The following is a 17,200-nucleotide window of genomic DNA, read 5'->3' as shown; positions in this document are numbered from 1 at the left end:
CCTGCATCTGTCTCCCAAGTGCTGGGATTAAAGGTGTGCTCAATCACTGCCCAGCTGATCAAGATATTCTTACATAATATTTAGTTAGCTAATTGCCTCTTTGTTTGGGGGTTTCTGTTTTGTTTGTTTGAGAAAGGGTCTCTCTATGTAGCTCTGACTGTCTTTGAACTCTCTATGTAGACCAGGCTGGCCTCCAGTGAACAAAGCTCTGCCTGCCTCTGCTTTCCAAGTGCTGGGATTAAAGGAGTGTGCCACCACACCTGGCTTTAACTGCCTATCAACTCACTCTTGATACATCTCATATCTCCACCCTCCCTTCCTTCCTCCCCTCTTCTAACACTGAGTCACTCCTTTGTTTCCTTGTGGTTTATTTGTTGACATGAGTCATTGGTCCTGATACTCATTTTTAGAATGAAGAAATCAAGGTTCAGAGAGGTTAGAAGCATTTAGAAGTGACTAGAAAAAGAATGTGGTTTTAGCTACTTCTAACTAGAGTGTCTCTGCTATCTTGGCTTTATTATAGTCCCTTTAAGTCAAATGATGAAAAACAAGACGCAGGAAACCTTCGTCACCCCTAAGGGTTTCAGAGGATGCATGACTCACCTAAGTAACCAGCTTTACCAAATAACCACAGAACACCATTCACTTAAAACCCAGTCTGGGTTTGAAACCGGGAGGAACATTGAGAACAGTAACTCTGCATGATGAGGTAACCCCTGCATGCCCTCGTATCTGTAACATGAGCAGATTTTTATGTCCAACAAATATTTAGTGAGATAAAAAGATTTCTCTAAGAAACCAAATTTCTTTTTCTCCCTCTTCTTCATTCGCTCCACAACCTCTCCTTTCCATCGCTCTACAAGGCAGGGTAAGGAGAAAATCTCTCTTTCAAGTAGTTATTTTAAAATACCAGTCAAATTAACAATCTGGTAGTTTGATATGTGATATCTGGCTTTTGTTGCCGTAGTTTTGAAGCCACACGTTACCCTAGCAACTGAATACATTTTTTTTTTCTTTAAATTTTTTTTAGCTGTCTAGAGGAGAAAAAAAGAAGAGGGAAACTTCTTGACAGAATTTTCCCATAATAGCTTCCATTAACTGCGGTGACTTCTACTGGGGAGGCCAGCACTGCCGTCTCCTGCTGTCGCCAGCCGTCCACTGATCTAGCAGATGTTTTGTTTGATAAGGCCAATTTGAGCTTGATAAAACATTTATTTTTCTCACCTCCAAGGAGCAAATACCAGTAAGGGTGGGATTCAGCGGTGATCACTAGACACGCAAGGGCCTCCCCCTGCCTGCCGGTGGAGATGCTGGGTGAGAAGAAACACTAAAACAAGTCTTAAGGCTTCGGTTCCTAAAAAGAGGACGAAAAGGAAAAAAAAAAAAAGAGGAGGGATGGTTCAAGAGCATTAGATCAGCCTCCAGGGACTTAACAAGGGGAAGAAAGTGAGTTGAAGAGGCGAGAGTCTACTGGGGAAGCAACCGGAAATCCCTGGTGGGTGAGGCATTTCCCCAAGAGGGCAATGCTGACGGTGAACAGAGAGAGACTAGCAGGCCTTCTTCTGGGCCACCAACCAGCTCCCAGATACAGACATGGAGACTGAACATTAGTTATGAATGTCAGCCTTAGCTTGTGCTTGTCCCACTAGCCCTTATAACTTAATTGAACCTGTTTCTCTTCATCTACATTTTGCCTTGGGGCTTTTGACCTTTCTCTCACTCTGTATGTCCTGCTCTGTGTCTGTGTCTGTGTCTGTGTCTGGCTGGAAGCTGTGTGCCTGGCTGGCCCTGGGTGTGAACATCAGCATCTCTCTCTTCCTCTCTTTCCTAGATTCCTCCTTCTATTTATTCTCTCTGCCCACCAGCCCCGCCTATCTCTCTCCTGCCTAGCTATTGGACATTCAGCTTTTTATTAGACCAATCAGGTGCCTTAGGCAGGCAAGGTGAAACAGCAACACATCTTTACATAATTCAACAAATGCAGCATAAACAAAAGCAACATATCTTTACATAGTGAAACAAATGCAGCACATCTTTGCCTAGTTAAAGCAACATTCCACAGGAAGAAGGTGTGGTTCATTTTACATTTAGTTTGTACTTTTGCTGAGTCAGGTGTCAGCATTTCAAGCACAGTAGAGAAGAGTCAAGATGGAAAGCAAGTGACCGTTCGGTCTTCTCACAGCCACTAAACTGAAATATTCACTTGCATCTGAACGAGATGCTCCCACCCCCAACCTCATGACCCCCATGAAGGTGGCTCTGGGTTCCACTCTTTAAAAACACGGATTGATTTGATAAAATTATGAGCATATCAGTCCTTTTCCTAGAGTAAAAAGAAGGTAAAGTTTCAAGGCCTGGAGTTGTGCTACATACAAATAATAAATCAGAATAAAAAGTGTTCAGTGGTCTGTGCCTCTGGGTACAGTGCCCCCCCCTATTTTTTGTTTGTTTGTTTTTGTTTTTCGAGACAGGGTTTCTCTGTGTAGCTTTGCGCCTTTCCTGGAACTCACTTGGTAGCCCAGGCTGGCCTTGAACTCACAGAGATCCATCTGCCTCTGCCTCCCGAGTGCTGGGATTAAAGCCGTGCGCCACTACCACCCGGCAGTGCCCCCTTTTATAGGTCTCCAGGAGACTGCTTATTTAGTTATTTTTGCAGTAGAAAGAGAAAAAAATATGGAAGTCATCTGTTGCAATATCTTGGCTGAACAGAGTTTGAAAGAAAAAAGATTCCACTGTTCAAGACTTTATTTTAGATTACCTATCTCTACATAATATTTTGATTTGAGGAATCATATTTTAAGCCAGAGGGAGAACTAAAGAACTAAGAGATGGAGAAAGGGAGGGGAGGGAGAAGGGGGGAGGGAATAAGAATGTTGGCAATTTTTACAGAAAATTTAAATTTTTTGTAATAAACTCACCCTGAACAATATATATTGTTATATACATGTATGTGTATATATATATATATATATATATATATATACACACACACACACATATATATATATGTATATATATACACACATACATACATACATACATGCATATTCTCTTCTAAGGAAAAAGCCATAATCAATCTACAATATTAACTATGACTTTTTCCTTCAATTATTTGTTTTTTGAGACAGGGTCTTACTATGTACCTCTGGCTGACCTGGGACTTCTTTTTCTTTTTCTTTATTTAAAATGTATTTTCAGTTGTATGTGTCTAAGTATTTGCCTGTCTGAGCGTATGTATACCTCATGTATGGTTGGCATTGTAGGAGAGATGTCAGATCCCCTGGAACTGGAGTTATAACAGTTGTGATCCACCATGTAGGTGCTGGGAGTTGAATTTGGGTCCTCGAAAGAGCAGCAAATGCTCTTAACTGCTGAACCATCCATCTCTCCAGCCCTAGAACTCCTCATGTAGTCCGAGTTGGATTCAAATTCACAGAAATCTGCTTGCCTCTGCTTCGAAGCTGCCGGGATCACAGATATAACTAGCAATGACTTTTCCTTAACTCCTCCGAGAACTGCAAGAGCCTTCTGCCCCTTTTTGAGCAGCTACACAGTGCCACCTTTATCTGTGTTATATTTCTACCTGTGCAGTCGTGGAATGGATCGCATTGGACCCTAGATCCCAAACTGGAGAAGAATGAGTCTCCAGAGGAAACTCTTAAGAAAGAGAAGTGGAGCTGGGCAGTGGTGGCGCACGCCTTTAATCCCAGCACTCGGGAGGCAGAGGCAGGTGGATCTCTGTGAGTTCGAGGCCAGCTTGGTCTACAAAGCGAGATCCAAGACAGCCAGGGCTACACAGTGAAACCTATCTGGAAAAATCAAAATCAAAAACAAAAACAACAAAAAAAAAGAAAGGAAGAAAGAGAGAGAACTGGATATTGAGAAGATAAAAAAGAAACACCCACTACAGGAAGCATAATGAAAGCCTAAATAATATTGACTGGTTTGCGAGAACAGCCGAGGAAATTAGAATGAAATATTATTCTGAAATGTTTCAGTATCAACACCATCAAACATGCATGCTTCATGACCAGAACTGGAGAAATGTGTGGTAGATTCGATTATAATTTCCAGTCCTTGTCTCTTATATGCCTTTTATTGCTTTCTTTCTTTCTTTTTTTTTTTTTTTTTTTTTTTGGTTTTGTAGACCAGGCTGGCCTCGAACTCACAGAGATCCGCCTGCCTCTGCCTCCCGAGTGCTGGGATTAAAAGCGTGCGCCGCCGATAAATAAATTTTTTTTTTTTTTTTTTTTTTTTTTTTTTTTTTTTTTTTTTTTTTGGTTTTTCGAGACAGGGTTTCTCTGTGTAGCTTTGCGCCTTTCCTGGAACTCACTTGGTAGTCCAGGCTGGCCTCGAACTCACAGAGATCCGCCTGGCTCTGCCTCCCGAGTGCTGGGATTAAAGGCGTGCGCCACCACCGCCCGGCCCAAATAAATTTTTTATAGAAAAAAAGAAGCCGCCACCACCACCACCCAGCTTCTTTTTTTCTTAAAAAAATTTATTTATGTGCATTGGTGTTTTGCCTGCACATATGTCTGTATGAGGGTGTCAGGTCCCCTGGTACTGGAGTTACAGACAGTTGTGAGCTGTCCCGTGCATCCATGGCAGGCAAGCACTGTATCACTGAACTGCATCACTGTATCACTGGGAACCGCTCTTCTCTGGAACAGCATCCGGTGCTCTTAACTGCTGAGCCATCTCTCCAGACCCTTGTTTATTTTCTCTTCCTTCCTCCCCTCCTTCCTTTCTACCTTCCCTCCTTTCTCTCCTGCTCCTTTTTATTTGTTTTTGAGACAGAGTTTCACTGTGTAACCCTGGCTGGTCTGGAACTCACTCTGCAGACCAGGCTGGCCCGGAACTCACAGGGATCCGCCTGCCTCTGGCTCCCGAGTGCTGGGATTAAAGATTTGTACCGCCACAGCCAGCAACTTTTTGATTTTTTAGGAATTTCCAGTGTTCGGGGAGCTTTAAGAGTCATCCAGAGGAGCACCTTGATTTTCTTCTTCACCAGAGTCACCAGCTTTTAACACTTGGCATCATTTGCTTCTCTCCTGCCTCAGAGGGTTCCCTTTCACAAAGAAAACGGTGGGTTGGTTTGAGAGCAGCAAAGTTCGACCTAATGATGCGGATCCAAACAGAAAGCTCAGCTACACTGGGATTCAGGCAAGATCCTCCTCACAAACATTCAAAGTTTAAGCGGAAAAAACAAAACAGCACTTACTCCAGTGAGGACTGGACTTTCAGGGAAACAAATTCTGGAAGACAGAAGTCTAAACCCCAATAAAAAGACACGGCCTGTGAATGGCAATTTTTTTATGTCTCACTCCTTTCAGTGATGGGTCTAAACGATAGGTCTCATCCATGGCAGGCGAGCACTGTATCACTGAGCTGCACCCGAGGCCCGTTTTTCTCATTTCACCATTGAGAGATGCTTTTGAATATGTCGATTTCATGGTTTCCATTCATTACTCATCTCGTTGCTGTGACAAAATACCCTGACCAAACACAACTTAAGGGAGACAGAGATTATTTTAGCGCACAGTTCAGGGTAGAGTTCGGCACGATGAGGAAGTCGTGGCAACAGTAACTGAGGCAGCTGGTCACATTGCATCAGCAGCCAGGAAGCAGAGAACAGTGAGTGTTAATGCCCAGCTCATTTTCTCCCTTTTATTAAGTCTAGGATCTCAGCCCACGGAATGGTGCTGCCCATGTTCAAGGTGGGTCCTCAGATCTCACATAATGTAACCTAGATAATACCTCACAGACATGCCTGGAGTTTTGTCTCCTGGGTGATCCTAGTCTTGTCTCTTGGGTGATGCGAGATTCTGTCAAGTTGACAAGAGCAACCATCACACAGTTTCTCCTAGTTAGCCCTGATTGTCTACTTGACACAGCCTAAGAGAAAAGCCTGGACTGAGGAATAACTTACCTCAGATTGGTCTGTAGGGGATCATCTCGATTATTAATTGATGCAGCAGGACTCAGCCCACTGTGGGTGGCCCTGTGCCTCAGCAGGTGAGCCTGAGCTGTACAAGAAAGCTAGTCAAGTGTGAGCCTGGGAGCCAGCCAGCCAGCAACATTAGCTCCATGGTTTCTGCTTCAAGCTCTTACTTGAATTCCTGTGCTGCCTCCCCTCAATGATGAACTGTGACCTGGAAATAGTAGCCAAATAAACCCTTCCCCCCACCAAGTGACTTTTGACCAGAATGTGTATCACCGCACCAGAGAGCCAACCAGAATGGGTTCTATCTTGGGATGTCATGGCTATTGAAAATGTTACTAATACAACTTGTAACCTTTATATTCCAGTTACTGTTGCACACTAACAAACCACCCTGAAACTCAGCAGCATAAAACAATGATTTTATTATGCTGACAGTTTTTGTGAGTTAGGAATTCGGATAGGAGACAATGGGATGACTTCTCTTTGCTCTGAGACACAGAACCTCAGGGGAAGATACAAAGGCCAGGTATGTTTGTAAGGACGCACCTGGGGCTGGAATCACTGAACACGTCTTCACACCTATCCTGCAGATGACAGTGGCCGTTAGCTGGGACACCTTCCAGCTTGTGGGCTAATTTGGGCTTCCTTGGGGTATCCAAGGGAGTTCCCACAGTGAGTGTCCCAAGTGACCAAGATGACACACCTGACATTTTTGTCATCTAGTCTCAGACTTTGCATAATAGTATTCCCCTGAATTCTGCCGCTTGATGCAGTCACAAATGTTCACCCAGGTTTAGGGGGGAAGACGTAAACTCCATCTTCCCCTTAAGGTCGAACTGTGAAGAGAAGAACACTGAGACATGCCATACTGTTTCAGCCACTTTTAGAAGATACAGTCTGCAATGATTCGTGTGTATGCATTTAAAGGGAAAATTGACATCTGAATTATGTTTTACTGTTTCTGGTACTTGTAAAGTCTTCTTTTAATGTGTAAAGTATAAAGTAGGATTTTACCTCTTCTCTATGCTTTCTTTACTAGGAATTATTTTCCATTAATTTCTTAGAAGTATAAGACTTACAGTATTCTTTTGAATTTATTTTATATATTTATTTACATTTATTTATTTTATGTATATGGGTGTTTTGTTTGCATGTATGTCTGTGTGCCACATGCATGCCTGGTACCTGAGGAGGTCAGAAGAAGATGTCAGATCCCCTGGAACTGGAGTTACAGACAATTGTGAGCCACCATGTGGATATTGGGCATCAAACCCAGGTTCTCTGGAAGAATAGCTAGTGACCTTAACCACTGAACCATCTTCCAGCCCCTTGATTTGCAGTATTTCAATTAATGTTATGCTCTCACACATGCACTATAGTAACGTAACAATTTTCTAAACTTCTATGGTCAGGTGAACAGCAGCAAGCCTGGGATTCCAGAGCATCCTTCTCTGGGTGGTAACACTGCCACTGAGGATACTATCTCTTGCATCTCATTAAGGTAAAATGTGTTGCTGGGGATGTAGCTCAATGGTAGAACACTGCCAACACATGCAAAGCTCAATCCTTGGCACTGAAAAAAGAAGGTAGACTTGAGAGATGATTCCAGTAGAATTTTTTGTTTTGTTTTGTTTTTCGAAGCAGGATTTCTCTGTGTAGCTTTGTACCTTTCCTGGAACTCGCTTTGTAGACCAGGCTGGCCTCGAACTCACAGAGATCCACCTGTCTCTGCCTCCCAAGTGCTGGGACTAAAGGCGTGCGCCACCACTGCCCGGCATTCAATAGATTTTTTTTTTTAATAGCAAAAAATAGTATTTTGTCACTTCAGCAGCGTCTCCGGAATAGTGCAGAGTTTAGTGTCACCACAACATAAGGATGGCATGCAGATCTGTGAAGATAAAAAAAAAAAATAGATCCAGGTCTTCGTTACACATTTTAAAATGAGCGTCCCTCCCATACCTAGCTTAAATGTTTGGAATATTGGAAACTGTCTTGCATCTTTAAAAGAAACCTTAATCCTTTTCTTCGTTACCGTAGGTCTTTTTCCTTTTTTTTTTTTTTTTTTTAAGTATAAGAAGATCTTGAGAAGATGTCATGATGTTTGTTTAACAAACGAAAATCCCATGTCTAAGTTCTTTAATACCCTGGCCCTACTTCACTGTGTGATCAGGGGCTGGTTTGCTGGCTGTGAAATTACTGGAGAAACCTCTTCCGTTTGGAACCGTTGACAGTCCTTGAACTTCTGTACCTGTACTTTGATCTCTGGCTAAGGATGCATCCGCTGTGACAGCTCAGTACGTTCACCCAGAGCTGGCTGAAGTCAGCGATGAGTGTTTAGAGATCTCAGGCAGTTCACCACACAGCTCGCTCTAGTATCCAGTTTCTGCACTACTCTCAGTAGCTCAGGCTTCTTGCAGTCTTCTCCAAATCATTTTCAGCTGGCCAGCCACAAAATGTTTCTCTAAAGAGACAAGCAATTGGTCTATTTGGACAGCCTATCAATTAAGATAGCAGAAAAGACATGGATTATATAGCAAGGACAGTTCCCAGGGAAAGGCCTCCGGGGAGGTGAACATGTATCATTTTAAAATAGTAGATTTTATGGGCTGTGCCTCAGTTAATGGTGTATTAGGTGAAGAGCATTAGCTCAGAGCTAAGCCATGTTTCCATGCCTAGAGCCACCGCAATGGAAGGACTCTATGGAAGTATGTGTCTGTTATGGTGAATTTAACAATATGTGCTAAAATTGTTTGGGTTTGAAGTTTGGAGGACAGAGGCTTACTTTGCAACTGACTGGGCACCTCCATGCCCATCAAGGATCCAAGTATTTCTTTCGTGGACACCTTACCCACTTGTACATAGTGTGCAAATTCATAGGTCAAAACTCTGAAGTTCTAGCTACCGGTTCTACTTTCCAGTCAGCAAAGGAAATGTGTTCTTCCCACTTAAGAGCATCTCCAGAAGCTTAATTCAAAGCATGTTCTAATCCCCCACATTCTAGACTTTACCTCTCTAGCTGCATTAGGTTGCAGGAAAGCTTCCTTCTTCTTCACCATGTCTCTAGTTAAGAACTCTGTAACAGCGTGCTTTGGCTACAGAGTTTGGGTCTCCTCTAAATTCTCACATGAGAAGCTCAGTCCCCAGTGCAACAGGATTGGCAGGTGGGGCCTGGGGTGTTTAGCTATTACAGGTTTAACCCTGTCCAATGGATTAAGGTTATGAAAAGATCTTGCTGAGTGGTAGCTTCTGCTTTTCTGATGCCTGAGAAGGAGCACCCCCCTGGTGGTCACAGCCTTCACGGCATCATCTGCGAAGCAGAGACTATGTCCTCAGCAGACATCAACCCGCTGCTGCCTTTGTCTTGGGCTTCCCAGCCTACACAACTGTAAGAAAACTGTTTTCTTTATAAATCACCCAAGCTTAGGCACTCTGCTGTTGTAGTGCAAACGAACCCTGAGGAGCTGAGAGCATTCCTTAACACAAAATAAATTTTCCTTTGGAAAAGGATGAGTGATCGCAAAGCAAAACAAACTATGTGGTAAGATATATTTAGAGTATGTTTGGCACTTTGGTAGTTCAAGATAAGGGCCTTTAATTGAAAAAGGTTTAGATTGATTATAAGGAGTGAAATAAACTAATCTTCAGGATTTGTGTTACATTACTTGTGCAAAGAAAAGGGGAACATGAAAGAAGCATGCCCCAAATTTTTATTGTCTATCTACATGTACATGCATACATAATCTCTCTTATCTATCCATCCACATATACATGCATACATAATCTCTCTTATCTATCTACATGTACATGCATACATAATCTCTCTATATATCCATCCACATATACATGCATACATAACCTCTCTTCTCTAGCTATCTACATATACATGCTTACATAATCTCCCTTATCTATCCATCCACATATACATGCATACATAATCTCTCTTATCTATCTACATATACATGCATACATAATCTCTCTTATCTATCTACATATACATGCATACATAATCTCTCTTATCTATCCATCCACATACACATGCATACATAATCTCTCTTATCTATCCATCCACATGTACATGCACACATAATCTCTCTTATCTATCTATCCACATATACATACATACATAATCTCCCTTATCTATCCATCCACATATACATGCATACATAATATCCCTTAGCTATCCATCCACATATACATGCATACATAATATCCCTTAGCTATCCATCCACATATACATGCATACATAATCCCCTTATCGATCTATCCACATATACATGCATACATATCTTCACTAGTCAGAATCAACATTTCTGTCTTCTAAAGCAGAGAGTATAGCTCAGTTACTATGTTTACCTACTACATAGGAGCCCTGGGTTTAAACCCCAGTATATAAAAAAAAAAAATGTGGCTGGAGAGATGGCTCAGCAGTTAAGAGCACTGGCTGCTCTTCCAAAGGATCTGAGTTCAATTCCCAGCACCCACAAGGCAACTCACAACTATCTGTAATTCCAGTTCCAGGGGATCTGATATCCTCACAGAGACATACATGCAGACAAAACACCAATGTGAATTAAAAAAAAATCTATCTTTCAAAGGATAACATAAATTCTATGTATCCTTAACACCAGTTCATTTGATTTAAAAAAAAATATGTGCATTAGTGTTTTGTCTGCGTGTCTGTATGAGGGTACCAGATCCACTGGAACTTGAGTTACAGACAGTTGTGAACTGCCATGTGAGTGCTAGGAATTGAACCCTTTTCCTCTGAAGAACAGCCAATACTTTTACTGCTGAGCTATGTCTCCAGTCCCAAAGTTTATTTATTTACTTACCTATCTATCTATCTATCTATCTATCTATCTATCTATCTATCTATCTATCTATCTATCTATCTATCTATTTTTGAGACAGGGTTGCCAGCCTGGAACTTGCTCTGTAGCACAGGCTGACTTCGAACTCAGAGATTCTGCTGCCTCTGCCTCCTGAGTGCTGGGATTAAAGACGTGCCACCACAGCTTGACATTCATTTGATATTTTAACATTTGAGTTTCTTCAAGTGTAGATTACAGATGACTGGGGATGGAGAGATGGAGAGTTGGTTAAGAGCTTTTAATATTCTTCCAGAAGACTGGAATTTGGTTTCCAGCATTCATATCAAAGATCTCACAACTGGCAGGTGGTGGTGGCGCACGCCTTTAACCCCAGCTCTTAGGAAGCAGAGGCAGTCAGATCTCAGTGAGTTCGAGGCCAGCCTGTTTTACAAAGTGAGTTCCAGCAGTCAGACTGTTACACAGAGAAACCTTGTCTGGAAAAACAAAAACAAAAACAAAAAACAAAAAATAAACAAAAAAATCTCACAACTCCCTAAACCTCCAGCTCCAGGGGATTCGAAGACCCCTTCTGTCTCCACAGGTGTCTGTATTCACATGGGCACACATTCCACCACCACCCACATATACAGATACACACAATTTTTTTTATTACAGACAATGAAAGTGAAAAGAATTTGTCCTAACCAGTTAACAGCCTTCTGGTGAAGCTTAAGTATACAACTGCCTGTGAGATGTTGCCTGTGAGATGTTTTGGAACCTCTATGTTAAAATAAAGCATGATATCAGATATTTTCAATAGTGCATTTGCTGCCATTTTTATTATTATTGATGTGAGTGCAGAGGCCATCCTCATGGTTGACTATTGTATCTCCCATGATGAGTAAACTGCTTGGCACATAATAGACTAGAAATAAATGATTGGTGATCAAAGCAAAATCAAGAAAAAGAAATGTGAAACACACACATACTCGCGAGGATAGAAGAGATTGGATGATTATCCAGCAACCTCATGTTACCCACGAGAAAACTTAGTCACAGAATAAATACATAGCTAACCTAAATGTCAGAACGACAGTTTTCAGTACAGTGGAAATGATAACGGTGTAGTCATCTTCAGAACCACAAGAGAAACACCAGCACCCCAGAGAGATTGCGGTTCTCTTTTTAGTTACCTTGTGGAAACTATGTTGCAATACAATCACATTGCTTCTTGTCAGAATCCCAAGGAACAGCGTAATTTCTGGCAGTACTCAGATTTTGTTCTATTAACTACTGTTTCCATATAGGAGGCTAACCAGTGGGGACTCGGATCCTTTTGTCATGCTAACATTTTGGTTCTAATGGTCTCAATTATGAAAACTGGTTCTGTAGATGGAACTGCAATTACTTGCAATCATTTCTTTAAAAATTCTCATAATACCGTTACATAATTCTTGCGGCCAAGAGCTGTTTATTCTGTTTAAGTATTTCATGGGGAAATCTACTTGAAGGTGTACCTGAGTCAAGTTAACAATGTTCTGACACAAAAAGGGCGACATTTACATATGAATGTTACTTTGATGGGTGAGATCTGTAAGATCAACAGTCCTCAGGAAACAGTCACATGGCAGTCAGCCTGGTCTAGGGATGTAGCTCAGTACGGTAGAGGGCTTACCGAGCATGGGCAAAAGCCTGGGATTCAATTCCCCAGCACCACAAATAGGATAGCATCAAGTAACCAAGTTTCCATGTTAGAAATTATTAGACATTTTCCCTACTTCTTGCCACACAAAACATTTCTTTTCACTCATAAGTTTATGGGTCATTGTTGTGGTTTAAATACAAAATATCCCTATTGACCCATTTGTCTGATCCTTGTCCCCCAGCTAGTGGCACTGTTGGGAAGGTTGTGAAAGCTTCAGAAGGTGGGGCACTACTGGAGGAAGTGAGGTGTAACAGGCTTTGAGGTTTTCTAGCCTGGCCCTCCTCCTGCCTGCTTTCTGCTTCCTGGTGGTATAGGCAGTGTGACTTTAGCTTCCGGCTGCCATGTGCCCCTCTTCAGTGGATTTAACCCTCTCAAACTGTAGGCCAAAATAAACCCTTTCCCCTTTCAGTTGCCTCTTATCATGTATTTGGCCACAGCAACAAAACAAGTAACTAAAACAGAAAATCAGTACCAGGAGTGGGGACATTGTTTTGATAAACCTGACCACATGGTTTGCAGGCCTTTGGACCTGATTTGCAAAAAGAATGTGGAATAGTTTGGAACTTTGAGCTAGAAAGGCCTGAGAATTCTATAAGCTTAGCTTAATAGTTTATTTTGGTTGGGGTCTGGAAGGCCAGGATGCTTAGAGAAACAAGGACGGTGGTACCCCAACTCTGAGGTTTCAGAAGGCATAAGAACTCTGTTGGGAACTGGGATAGAAGCCCAAAGAATCTGGCTACATTCTGCCACTGTCTGGAAAACTTGAGTGGGGCTGAATTTAAAAAATGATAGACCTCTTTGCTTGGAAAAGGGAATCGCAAAATAGGTTGGCATTTGGGCTGTGTCATGGTTACTGCTCAGCGCTCTTATCTGGGTCTGCAGTGAGAAAAACCAGCAAGTAAAACAGAAAGACAGAGAAACCATCAGTTTGGGGAAGAAAGGAACGAGTTTAAGGTTGCAGACAAGGTGAGTGTGAAAGCAGCTACATTTGCTAGAGAGATTCTTAGCCTATTGAAGAGAAGCCAAGCCTGCCTGCAGAAGTGTTTCTCCGGGATTCACCTTGAACAGACACAGAGGACACTACTCTGTAGCTATGGGAGAGTGGGCCAGGCTTCACCTGGAGCTGACAGCAGAACCTGCCAGCACTATCCACATGGCGCTCTTTGTGCAGGAGCGCTAAGTGCGAGAGTGAGGGGACGTGGGCTCTTGCATCAAGGTTCCATAAAGCTATTAAGTCCAACAGTGTGTGGCAGGGTCAGTGTCCCCTGCGAAGAAGCTCTGAGAGGCCATTGTGTAGAGTTGAAGCCTAAGTTGCCAGAGAGACTCCAGGATGTTGGAGATGGCGGGACTATGAGGTGTCTGTAGAAGAAAGCATAGGTACAGACTGGACCCGGCTAGGAAAAAGGCTAGGGTACCAAAGGCACCAGCGCTGGAGATGGGGGCTTGTTGGAGTCTGGGTGGCTCTATTAGGAGTCCCTGGTGCTAGGTATGGAGCTATAGAGTTTGGTGTTTGCCCTGCTGGTTTTCAGTCTTGCTTTGGTCCAATTTTCTTGTGTACCTCCATACTGTATTCTTCCCTTTTAGAATGGGCATGATTACTCGGTGCCATTGTGTATTAAAAGACTACCACTTTAAAAAAAATTTTTATAGGGTCTAGTAATTAAGAGGTTGCTTTGAGTCTCAGAAAAGACTTTAGATTCTTAACAGTGTTGGGACTATTAAAGACAATGGGAACTTTTGAAGCCAGAATAAATGCGTTTTTCACTATGAGATGGTTATTAGCTATGGCAGGCAGGGGTAGAATATTCTGGTTTGAATATGAAATGTCCTGCATAGGATTGTATGTTTGAACACTTGACTCTCAGCTGTTTTGGAAGGGTGTGGAACATTTAGGAGACAGAGCCTCACTGGAGGACGTTGGTCACTGGGGGGTAGGAAGGCTTGAGGCTTCACAGCCCAGCCCCACTTCCTGTCTGCTTCCTGCTTCCTGACAGCAGCCTTACAGTCTCACCACTGGGCTGCCCCTGCTTGATGGGCTGTGTGCTCTCAAACCGTAAGCTGAAGTTGGAGTACTTCCTCCCTTACATTGCTTTCTGTCAGCAAACAGGAAAATATCCGTCCTGGCTAGTTTCAAGTTAACTTGACCCAAGAGTCATTTGGGAAGAGGAAATTGAGGAAATAGCCTCACCAAATCGGCCTGTGGGAAAGGTTGCAGTGCATTTTTCATGATCGGCGATAGATACGGGCAGTGCCGCCCTGGGATCACGGCTCTCAGTGCCGTAAGAAAGCAGGCTGAGCAAGCTGGGAAGAGCAAGCCAGCAAGCAGCACTCCTCCGTGGTCTCTGCATCAGCTCCTGCCTCTAGGTGCCTGCCTTGTTTGCCTCGACTTCCCTCAGTGATGGATTGTGATGTGGCATTATAAGCTTAAATAAACTCTTTCCTCCCTGAGTTGATTCCGGTCATGGTGTTCTATCACAGAAATAGAAATCTTAACACAAAAATTGGTACCAGGTCGTGGGGTGACAGACCTGACTATGTGTTTTGGGGAGGACTATCGTTGTATCTGAACTTGGACTGCAAGAACCGTTGAGTGCTCAGGGCTCAGTGGTCTGTTCTGTGGGAGCTTGGAAGATAAGGAAGCTGAGAACAGTGCAGACTATGGAGGCCTGGCTTGTGAAGTTTCAGAGGGAAGCATCCATGTGATATTTTTAATTAAGAACCACTAAAGTGAAACTTTTCGCTTTTCTGGTACAATTGATACCGGTCAGCTGTAGCTGAAGAATTGGCTGTGATTAAAAAAGAGAACAGAATCATTGAGGAAAAAAAAAAAATCTTCTTGGACGTGTTTCCTCAGGGTCATCACACAGAAGCTGTGTTCCAGAAAGGGCTCAGGCTGTATCTTGTGCTGGTAGCCAAACTTGGTCATGTGCAAGAGTCTCCCAAGTGTTACTGGTTTTGAAGGCACGAAGGGGTCATGGAGAGCAGCTGAGGTGTGGCCCCCTGAGAAGGTAAGTGAAACTTTTGGTGACTATGCAGCTGCAGTTGAGGTAGAAGGCTCTAGGATTGAAGAGCTTATGGTTAGAGTTTGAAGCTTGGCACCATGTGCCAGAGTCACAGTCCCCTACGGGAACCAAGTGAGGCCACTGGTGAAGCTGCAGCCGAGAGACAGCCGGAGATCCCCGAAGTTTTGAGATGCCAGTACCATGGGAGGACCACCAAGAACAGTCGCAGGTGTGGAGTGGAGCCAGCCTGAGCCTATGAGATGCCATGTGTGCTGTAGCAAAGCCCTGGGAAGCCTAGAAGATGGTGAGTCCCGGAAGTCTGACACAGAACTGTTGCTCTCTGGTTTTGCTTTAATTTTAATGTGACTATGCCCTCTTGGAATAAGAAAGAATGTAGCACTTTTTTTTTCTTTATTTTACAGTAGCCAATAGTTAAGTGATTTTGAAATGTTAGAGAAACTTAGAATTTTAGTGAGGCTTTGACTATTGAAAGAGACCTTGGACTTTTAATGGATTGATGTGTTTGGATTTTTAAAGACTAAGACTTTTAAAGTTTGGAATCTACTTTATACTGGGATATTGGTATTAATATGACATCTTGGGGACAACAAAGAAGGAAGTAATTGAATAGTGATGTGTTTGTGTGTCAAGCTGACAGCAGGTCAGTTGTGCTGGCTGGTTTTATGTCAACTTGACACAAAGTAGAATAAATTTGGAAGAAGAATCTCAGTTGAGAAAATGCCCCCATCCATTGGATGATTGGCCTGTTGGCAAGCCTGTGGAGCACTTTCTTAATCGATGACTGATGTGGGAGGGCCTAGATCACTGTGGGCAGTGCCATCTTGGGCTGGTGGTCCTAGATGCTATAAGAAAGCAAGATGAGCAGACTATGAGGATCAAGCAAGTAGGCAGTGTTCCTCCATGGCCTCTGCTTCAGTTCCTGCCTCCAGATTCCTGCCTTGACTTCCCTTCATGATTGACTGTGATTGGGACCTATAAGACGAAATAAACTCTTTCTTCCCAAAGTTGCTTTTGCTCATGGTGTTTTATCACAGCAATAGAAACGCTAAGACAGTTTTTAATGGGCTGGTTAGGCAGCTGGTTGATCTCAGCTAGGTTCACTTGCATTTGTGACTGACCTATAGTTCAATTTCCAATAACTCCTTGTTACATCTGCAACCTCACATTGCCATCTGCATTTCTGTTGACACTCTTTTTTTTTTTTTTTTTTTTTTTTGAACTTCTGTAGGATTTTCCCACTGAGTTTTTCAAAGAGCAGTCTAGGATTCTCTATCCTATGGCTTCAAACTCTTCCACATTCCTTCTGCAAACCCATTCCAAAGGCCTAAGAATCACATAGTCAGGTTTAGCCACAGCAGTTACTCTATCTGTGGTACCAATTTTCTCTATTAGTTCCACGTTGCTGTGACCAAAATTCCTGACACCGACAGCTTAGGGGAGGAGAGTGTATTAGTCACTTTCGTACTGCTGTGATGAAGCACCATGAGCAGCTTATAGAAGGAAGGGTTTACGTGGACTTACAGATCTGGGGGAGAAGAGTCATCACTATCATGGTGGGGGAAGCTAGGCAATGGGCAGGAATAGTGACTGGAACAGAAAGCTGAGAGCTCACACCTCAAACCACAAGCAGAAAACAGAGAGCAAACTGGGAATGGCGAGAGCCTTTAAGCTCTCAAAGCCCGCCCCAGTGACACACCTCCCCCTGCAAGCCCACACC

This window comes from Peromyscus eremicus, chromosome 4 (genome assembly GCF_949786415.1).
Source record: "Peromyscus eremicus chromosome 4, PerEre_H2_v1, whole genome shotgun sequence".
Classification (NCBI taxonomy): Eukaryota; Metazoa; Chordata; class Mammalia; order Rodentia; family Cricetidae; genus Peromyscus; species Peromyscus eremicus.
Note: the sequence above shows the minus strand (reverse complement) of the source record.